The sequence below is a fragment of the Humulus lupulus genome, chromosome X (assembly GCF_963169125.1).
Source record: "Humulus lupulus chromosome X, drHumLupu1.1, whole genome shotgun sequence".
Taxonomy (NCBI): domain Eukaryota; kingdom Viridiplantae; phylum Streptophyta; class Magnoliopsida; order Rosales; family Cannabaceae; genus Humulus; species Humulus lupulus.
The window spans coordinates 110,955,769-110,964,850 of NC_084802.1; the positions used below are offsets into that span (position 1 = coordinate 110,955,769).

Below are 9,082 nucleotides of genomic sequence, written 5' to 3' on the forward strand. Positions count from 1 at the left end.
AGCTATGTAATGTAGCTAATCGTCTCCAAAATGGTGACGCCACCATTTTCAGTTGAAGATAATAAAACACTTAATAAGCATATAAATATGCACATACCTTAGATAGTTACTTGCATAAGTATCTTTAGCAGTCATGTTTACCCATCCACGTTTTGGATAATTGTGCATGTCATGGAAAGTGGAAACCAAGTTGGGCAGTTCCTTAGTTTCAAGACTCATCTGTGGAAAACAGAATTTGACAATATCAATTAAATAAAGAAATTGTTAATAAGCTAACGCACAAATGTAAAACTATATTTTTAATTACCTTCTTATATCAAGCAACGACGTAAGATGAATGAAGATATTCATGTCCTTCCCAGGTGATTTAGTGACTCATCCTCTTCGAATGGGTCTAAGGCTTTTATTTAGTGAAAAAATTATCACTGTATGATAATAATATGTAAAACCCTAAATTGGCTATTTTAAATAGATAATATATTTTATAACTCAAAAGTATTTTTTGACAAGTTTGAAGCAGTTGTCCCAACAGATTTATGATATGTCCACTTGTTTTTGCCAGATTTGTTTTCTTAAGTGTTAATTCTCTAGAAATCATCATATTTGTTTATGGTAATTTTTTACTTGATATTTGTCCATATATGTTAATATTCATTGAGAAAAGTTTATTTTATTTATAAGAAGATTTTTCTTTAAATAAAATATTATTTTTCCTTTTAGACTTTGAGACTTTTTGTCAATTGATTAAATAATATTTTATGATATTTTTATTGAAAAAATTTGTGGTAATGGCTGGCTGTGAAAAGAAAGATTAAAAAAATGTAGTTTCCTCATTTGGAAAAGGAAATTTTGTGTAATAAAGAAAATATTTTCAACTTTCTTCATTTAAATAATATTCTAATAATTTACTGCAGATCATGGGCTAAACTAGGAAATGATTAGAAATTCAATTTATCAAAAAATTCTTTGGAATGAATCTGGACTGTCAATTTGTCTAGAAACACTATATGTTGAGTCAGTTTCCCAATCTGTAACAATAGAATCTGATAGACTAGCAGAATTTTCTAAATGAATAATTTGTGCAATTCTTTATTTGATTTTTGCATATTTCGTAGACTGCTTTGAAAGACCATTTCAGCTATAAATAAAGGACCAAGTAGCCAAAAATCCTTAGCTCTTTCAGTTCTCATTTTTTAATATAATCTGTATTTTGAGAGAGTTCTTTTTGTGAGATTAAGAGTGGATACCTTAATCTAGTATCTAGGAGCTATGTAGAAGCAGGTGTTATCCATTGTAACGAGTTCAACAATCTTGGGGAAAAGATTATGCTAGACTTTGTTCGGGAGGAAGAAAGCATTCATCAACCTTTGAAGGGAGTTCAAGAGCGTTGGTGTAACGCCCTGGTTAGCCAAGACCGTTACACTGTGTATTTTAAATAGTGCTAAACTCGCTAATCAAGTCATTTGGACATAAACGTGCAACTAAACGTGATTAACGGTTTAGGGTTAAAAATTTCGGTCAAAAGGAATAGTTATTTTGTTAAAACATTAAGTTGTACACGGGATCCCATAACAAACTTTTACAAATTTTTTTACGGTTCCAAAAGGGTAATTACAACTCAAAAGTTACAACCAGCCGATCTAAGCGGCAAAAATAGGGTTTAACCCTAGTCCCTCTGAGAAACCCTAGTCATGGTGGTCGAGCAGCCGCATATGTACACGTCGCCACCGAAGCTCTCCAACTTATGGTTGATCCAGCTTCCCTTTCCCCTTACCTGCACCACATAGCACCCGTGAGCCAGGGCTCAACAAGAAAACTTAAACATGCTCATAAGCAGTCAATAACATGTTACCAAGTCATAATAGACATGCCTAGCGGTAATACCCCTACTCATGCATGCATATCATTCATATAAATGACTACAGTGTCATATGGGGCTAGCTGCCCTAATTAAATGATTAATGAATCATGCTGGGGCTCATTGCCCAAAATACATGATTAATGAATCATACTGGGGCTCAACGCCCTAGGATATAGGACTAATAAGTCACCCCGTGGCCCACTACCCTATCATCTATATAACCAGTCTTGGAGCTGGCCCACCATACCTAGCGCTGAATTTTCCATGACTATTGGTGTTGGAAAAACATTCAGAGCACGCAGTGAAATTGGCGTGGTGAGCCCATTGGTTTAAGAACAACAACAATAAAAAAATTTCAATAATCATATAAACAGTTTATATGATCAAGAAAATAATCCAGAAACATTAACATACAATATTATTAATCATGAAACAAATATATAAATATACAATATATTTATACATAACATATAAACACAAAAAATTCAAGAACATATAAAATTATCTGTTGAAGCCTATCAAGTGTCCTTGAGTCTTTTCGTATATTTATCGATCTTCTTATCCAAAAAATCTATTTAACTGCTCGTAGCTGTTATATTTCGGCTTTTGTGGTGAAAAATACAAATATGAAATATCTAATACATTTCTAGATTAATGTGTAACGCCCCACGTCAGTATGACTGCTTCCTGGAATGACGAATGACCCTACAAACCAACACGAGTCTTTCCAGCGTGCTTTTTCCTCACTCGCATGCTTCCTGGGAAAACTTCCCAGGAGGTCACCCATCACCAGATTGCTCCAAGTCAAGCACACTTAACTTTGGAGTTCTCAAGTGATGGGCTACCAAAAAGAAGATGCATCTTGTTGGCATAGGTAGTACCCATCAATCCATTTAAGCCATCTTCAACTGTGTAGTCCCATACCTACACAGTCTTAGAATCATCACACTTGACCTTCCCTAGGCGGTGTGGGATTGCACAGCTTTTTACCCGGTCTTTCCCCTTACGGATCACGGGATTCTGACTGTCACATAATGTGTCTCCTCCATAGTTATGGAAGCTGGTTTTGATATCAATCTTTGAAGATTTAATATCGGATCATCTTTTAGAATTTTAGGTCACTGCCTAAATGCACATACATATAATCTCTATTATATTTAAGATACTCAAAATTAAGTCCTTATAACTATTCAATGACTCAATCCATCATTGGATTGACAACTGCTGACTATTCCCGCTGTTTAATAAATGTCAATTCGAAAACATTATATTCGATACAATAAGTAGTCTATCACTGAGTTGTAGGAATACTATCTCATGTCCTCCTTTCTAGTAAAAGAATAAATGGACATTTATTATTTAGATAATACATCCTCCTGACTGGGAGGACAAAAAGCCTTTCTTGGATTTTGTAAACTAAAGTATTTAAGCTTCTTATCTTATATAAGTCGCTTGGGATAGTGCCTAAGGATTGTTCTTTCAATCTCTATAGATTTAAACGTACAGAACATTCTTGGCTTTTCTAAATCCAATATTTAGAAATGTTTAGCTAACCATTCCTTTTCTATTGACGACATCTTTACACCATTCCCAATGATTAGAATATTTTCAATATTAAGAATAAGAATCACAACAGAATCTTTCTAGTCAAGATCTTCAAATGATTTCGTCATGTCAGCCATTCTATAAAGACTACTTAGACATCCATTTAAATCAATCTCATGATCCCTGCATAAAGCAGTGGACAAGAGGATGTAAACAGATTCAAGTTTAGTTGCAGTAGAAGATATTTATTCAAGTAATAAATTCCTCTTACTGTTCATAGCCTCAGGCTATTTACCTATCTTTGAAAAGTCAGTACTTTCCTCTGTTCTCCTCTTCATCTTGAATATCCTATTTCAAAATGAAGTTCAATAAACTTTAGTTGGATGTTCAAGAATCGAGATGTCATGGAATTCCAAATTCCATTTCTAGATTCATGGTGTTTCAACCATTGTTTTTCGTAAAAACTTTTCATTTCATATACTAGTATGTGAATGAAGTATAGTTAGATTGTGTTACACATAATTTAACTATCTTTACATTTGTAATAGAGTAGTTACTAACTAACACTCCCTCTACATCGATGCTTTACAAAATTTGTGATATTCTTTGGTTTTATTATTGTTAATTATCAGTAACTTGCTGACTTGACTTGCAGTCATTATTTATAGTACAACTTAACTAGAAAATACAGTAATTATAATAATTATGCTTCATTAAAGCAACATTTAAAGAGATACAAACTCTTTTGTAATCTTTTATGATTATTAATCTGTTTCACTAAATGACTCCATGGAAAATTTTCAATTTATTCACATAACCTCTTGTGAATTCCAACTTCTAAATCTTTGATGTTCTACAATCAAACATGTTCAGAGTACAACAAGTGTTAAAATTATAGAAATAATAAAGACGATAATGATTGCTCATTATCTATTTAATCTTATCTAATATGATTATATTCCATTTCCAAAATACTAATTTTGCTTAGGATTCTAGTTGTATGTGAGTTGGGTTTGAATTCCAAGTTTACATGCAAATTACTTGAATTCCAAATTCGAGTTTAGACTTCCTTTTGATTAGATCAAACAAGTCTCTAAGTGACTTTACTTTGAATGTTGCATGAAAATTTCTAGAAATTTTCTTTGCATTTGATCAAAGTTAAACATATCTTAAATAAATGTAAATCAATATTGACTTACCATTTATTATTTCTTTTAGCTTTGAACATTAAAAGGTTTAACATACATCTCTATGTATTAACTAAACGATTATGTGATTTTTGAGCCTTTAGAGAAATGTCTTTTGTTTAACTTTAATTAACAAACTATATAAACAGGAAGAGAACCATTGAATGGTTGCAATAAAAGGCTGTCTTTTATTTGTTTTGTGTGTCTAGTTAATTACAAGCCAATCTAAAAAATAATTCACATATATGTTTCACTTAATTGTGGTTGGAATAAGATGTCTTATTAAATCTATGATTTTCACAATAATTCATAATTATCATTTTTACTCATTGATGAAATATGTGGAACAAGAATATTTAAAAAATAACAGCTGAATTTATTATTCATAAGAAATATTAAACTTGTTCATTCATCAAATAAAGGAATCTAAAAACATAGTTTCTAGAAAGAATTCTAGAACTACTTTAAAAAAAAGAACTTATTAATTCCTTTCATAATGAAATATCAACTATTTCAAAATGACAAAAAATTTAAATTGTTATTAACAAAATAAATTTATAAACTAATCTTTTCTTTATTCAATTGTCTTCATAATTTCCTCTTCGCTATGGTTTCAATGCAACTATTCTTTTTCTTAAAAGATTTCTGCATCCCTAAACACAAGAACAAATGGAAAATATTATTAGTGGCATAATTTTGAATCTAGCATTCAAAAATATTAAAGAAGAGTTTTTTTTGAGTAAATCAAATTTACCCTGTATTTCAAAAATTGAGCATGTGTTATAGCATCATCCTTTATCATGGCCCACATCTCGTATGCAGTTTCAATAACCATATATCTTTCTTTAATATCGTCATGCATGGTTGATAACATGCATTGACGTGCCAGGTGATTCGATCTCATCCGTTCACCATAATTTTTCATGTTCATCAAAGCTGGATGAAAAGCTTGGAACCTCTGGTGGTAGATCATAGATCGCTCCATACAAGTTTTGTGTTCCAAAGACAATATGAATCCCATCGTACCATCTTCTCATGTGGTTAAGACTAAATGAAATCCTTTCCAAGAGTTTGTCAAATATGACCAAAATGCCCCCAGATTTTTGAATTAATGAATTTATTAAATAATTAAAAATAGATTTTAAAATAAAAAATAAAAAATGAAAAAAAAACATTGATTTAATTTTCTTTTTCTCTTTCTCTCTCCTCTCTCTTCTCTTCCCTCTCTCGATCTTCCTGACCCTTACCTAGAAAAATCTGCATCTCTCCATCTCTCTCATCTTCACTTCCACTCATTCTCTCTCTTTTCTTCTCAGATCTGGGGCTTGAACGAGGTTGGGTCCTCAACTTCATAGTATCTTTCTCACTAGAAATCCCTAAACAAGCAGGCAAGCCAATCATTATCATGCTTGCACACATCTCAGGAGGGCACTCAAGATGGGTTCCCCACGCATTAGACAACATCTTCCCCATCTTAACAACTTCCTCATGATTTCTCTTCTTAATCCCCTCTATACCATCTTCGAACCTATTGATGAACTCCAAAGCCGAAGGAACCACCAACTGAGGATTGTAGTCCCTTGTTCCAATCCAAGCACTTTCTATAGCCAATCCATTACCATACTCGTGAGACACAACAAGGTGGTGCAAATCTACAACCATGGGAGACTTTCTACAATACAACAAAGCAATAGAAGGTGGACAAAAGAACCATGTATGTAAATTACTAGCATAATAGTTAGCTCCAATCTTTTTCATATCAACCTTGGTACACCCAATACCATGAACAACGTCTACAAAAACTTGGTCAACACCTTCTTCCCTACAAATCTTGACCAACTCTTTAATGGGTATTACCACACAAGGCATTGAGGTGACATGGTCGATTACAACGAGTCTAACCCTCTTACCATTAGCCTTACCTCTCTCTTAAGCTCTTCTAAACTCAGTGAAAATCTCTTCATTCGAGTTCACAAGAAAAGGCAAAGGCACCTCAATCACGTGCCCACTGACCCGTGTGGCATAAGCCTCGATGGACTTCTTGACACCATCGTAAGTGTAATGGAGCATAACGACGACGTCTCCTTTGCTGTATTTTCCCTGGGAGAAGACCCAGGAGGTCTGCTGGAGGACAATAGCGACGACAGTGGTGGCAGTATCCATGATGGAGACCTCATCCACGTGTTCGACGTTGATCAAGTCCTTAATTAAGGTCCTGGAATGAAGAATCCATTTCTTGAGTTCGTTGAAGTAAAAATCGTTAGGCTGAGCCATAAACCTACGCTGCCATACTCTCTGGGTATCGATGACGAAAGCCGGGAAACACCCAAAGAAAAGAGAGATGAGAAGAAAAGAGAGAGAATGAGTGGAGGTGAAGATGAGAGAGATGGAGAGATGTAGATTTTTCCTGGGTAAGGGTGAGGAAGATCGGGAGAGGGAAGAGAAGAGAGGGGAGAGAGAAAGAGAAAAAGAGAATTAAATAAATGTTTTTTTCTTTTTATTTTAAAATCTATTTTTAATTATTTAATAAATTCATTAATTCAAAAATCTGGGGGCATTTTGGTCATATTTGAAAATAGTTTGACCAAAATCGGGCTCAGGGTATTAAATTAATCCGTTTTGCAAAACACATGGTTTGTTTTGTCATTTAACAAAACATAGGGGCCGATCGAGCATTCAGGCAAAACATAGGGGCCAAATTGATATTTTCCCTAAAAAATATATACTAATCCACGATAAATTAATTTGAAAAGTTAATGGACCACTTTGGGGTAGGTCAAACTAACTCCAAATTAATTTTGAGACAAATCTCAATTTCATAAGTGAAAACTTAAAAACGCCTTTTTCTCTTTTGACTTGGTCAAGATGCACTAGTTGTGCTTGAAAGCCTAGATACATCTTTGGAGTGTAACCCATTATTTTCAATTAATGACTTAACTCAAGAGTGTGCGTTAGAGTCAGTCAAACTAGAAATACATCACTAATTATATTCTCATAAGAGAAGTCAACCTTGAGATAAAATAAACATAATCGGAAGCCTTTCCTTAGGGAGGCCGCAAACGGAGGTGACACAAGGCCCTTTTTATGCCTCTCGGTGTTCAACCAATAATGGAGACCATGAGACTTATTGTCATAACTCCCTCTCCCACTCACTATTTTGGAAGAGTGTGTTTTTCTCAAAATCAATATTTTTTAATTTAGTTGTAAAAATAAATTTAATTATTTTTACCAAATGATATTCTAATAATTACTAATCCAATTACGCAAAATAAAACAAAATTGTGTCCTTACTTCTAATTCTAATTTTGCTCTAACTAAGAGAATATCATTTTTATTTTAATAAAATATTTTTCATTAAAACAACAAATTAAATAACTTTACTTTTGATTTACCATCTTAACTAATTAAGACTAAATTTATTATTATATGATTTATCATATATAAGCATATAACAAAATATAGGCTGTTCTTAATAGCATGTTTCCACACGAATGCAATGCATGCTAATTACATACTGTGTGGGTATATGAGTGACATGTTATAATGCATGACAAAATATTAAACATTTTAATCACATTCAGACATTTATAATAAATAAATAAAAGCAAGTACGGTAACTTTTGGGCATTTCTAGAAAAATTACAACACTTGCAAAAATATACATGAAAATGTTACCTAGACTAACTAAGGCCTGATAAAGAGCACTTTGATCTTCATCCTTGAAATGTAGTATTGTTGAGCCAATGCCACCATTTTCCATATTCAAGAAGATATACAATTACCTCTTGAAGCCTATCAAGTGTCCTTGAGTCTTTTTGTATATTTATCGATCTTCCTATCCAAAGCTTTAAGCACTCAAACCACGATCTTCCGGAGTATTCTATACACCTCAAGATGTGTGTGGGCACATAGAGAATATAGGTTTGTATTTTTTAGGATGTTATCCAAAAAACTGGCATAGATGACGTGGCAAGTAATTCCTGGACACGTGGCTGACACTTGGAGGAACTCTGCTAGGACATCGACCAGAAGGCACATTGTGAGCAGTAGGCGGCTTAGTCTTACCTGCGACCAGTCTGGTCGATGGTTCCGCATGCAATGTGATGTTTTCATAAAGATCTTTGTAAATTCTGAAATTGACTCCCACAATCTCCTGAATATCCGATTATTTAGGAAATAATATCTGTAACAAATTCCTGTAATCCCCCTTAAGCCTATAAATAGAGAAAGATAGCTCAAGGAGAGGACTTTTGGCTTTTGAATTATTTGAGACTAGAGTAATTCGATCTGTGATATTGTATTGTTCTTTAGAGGTTAGTGAAACTCATTGAACCCTAGTTCTTTGATCACTCCTTTGACTCTCATATCAATAACAATCTAAGTGGATGTAGGTTATTACCAGACTCTGGGGCCGAACCACTATAAAATATTGTGTTCTTATTATTTTCGCTATTACGTTCATTTCAACGCATTCACCTACATCAAGCGT

General features: G+C 33.5%; 1 pseudogene; it reads right to left on the bottom strand.

The window, feature by feature from the left end:
• Positions 1-5,671: 5,671 nt before the first annotated feature.
• On the bottom strand, positions 5,672-7,483 carry LOC133804634 (probable L-cysteine desulfhydrase, chloroplastic; annotated as a pseudogene).
• Between the last annotated feature and the right edge of the window lie 1,599 nt (positions 7,484-9,082).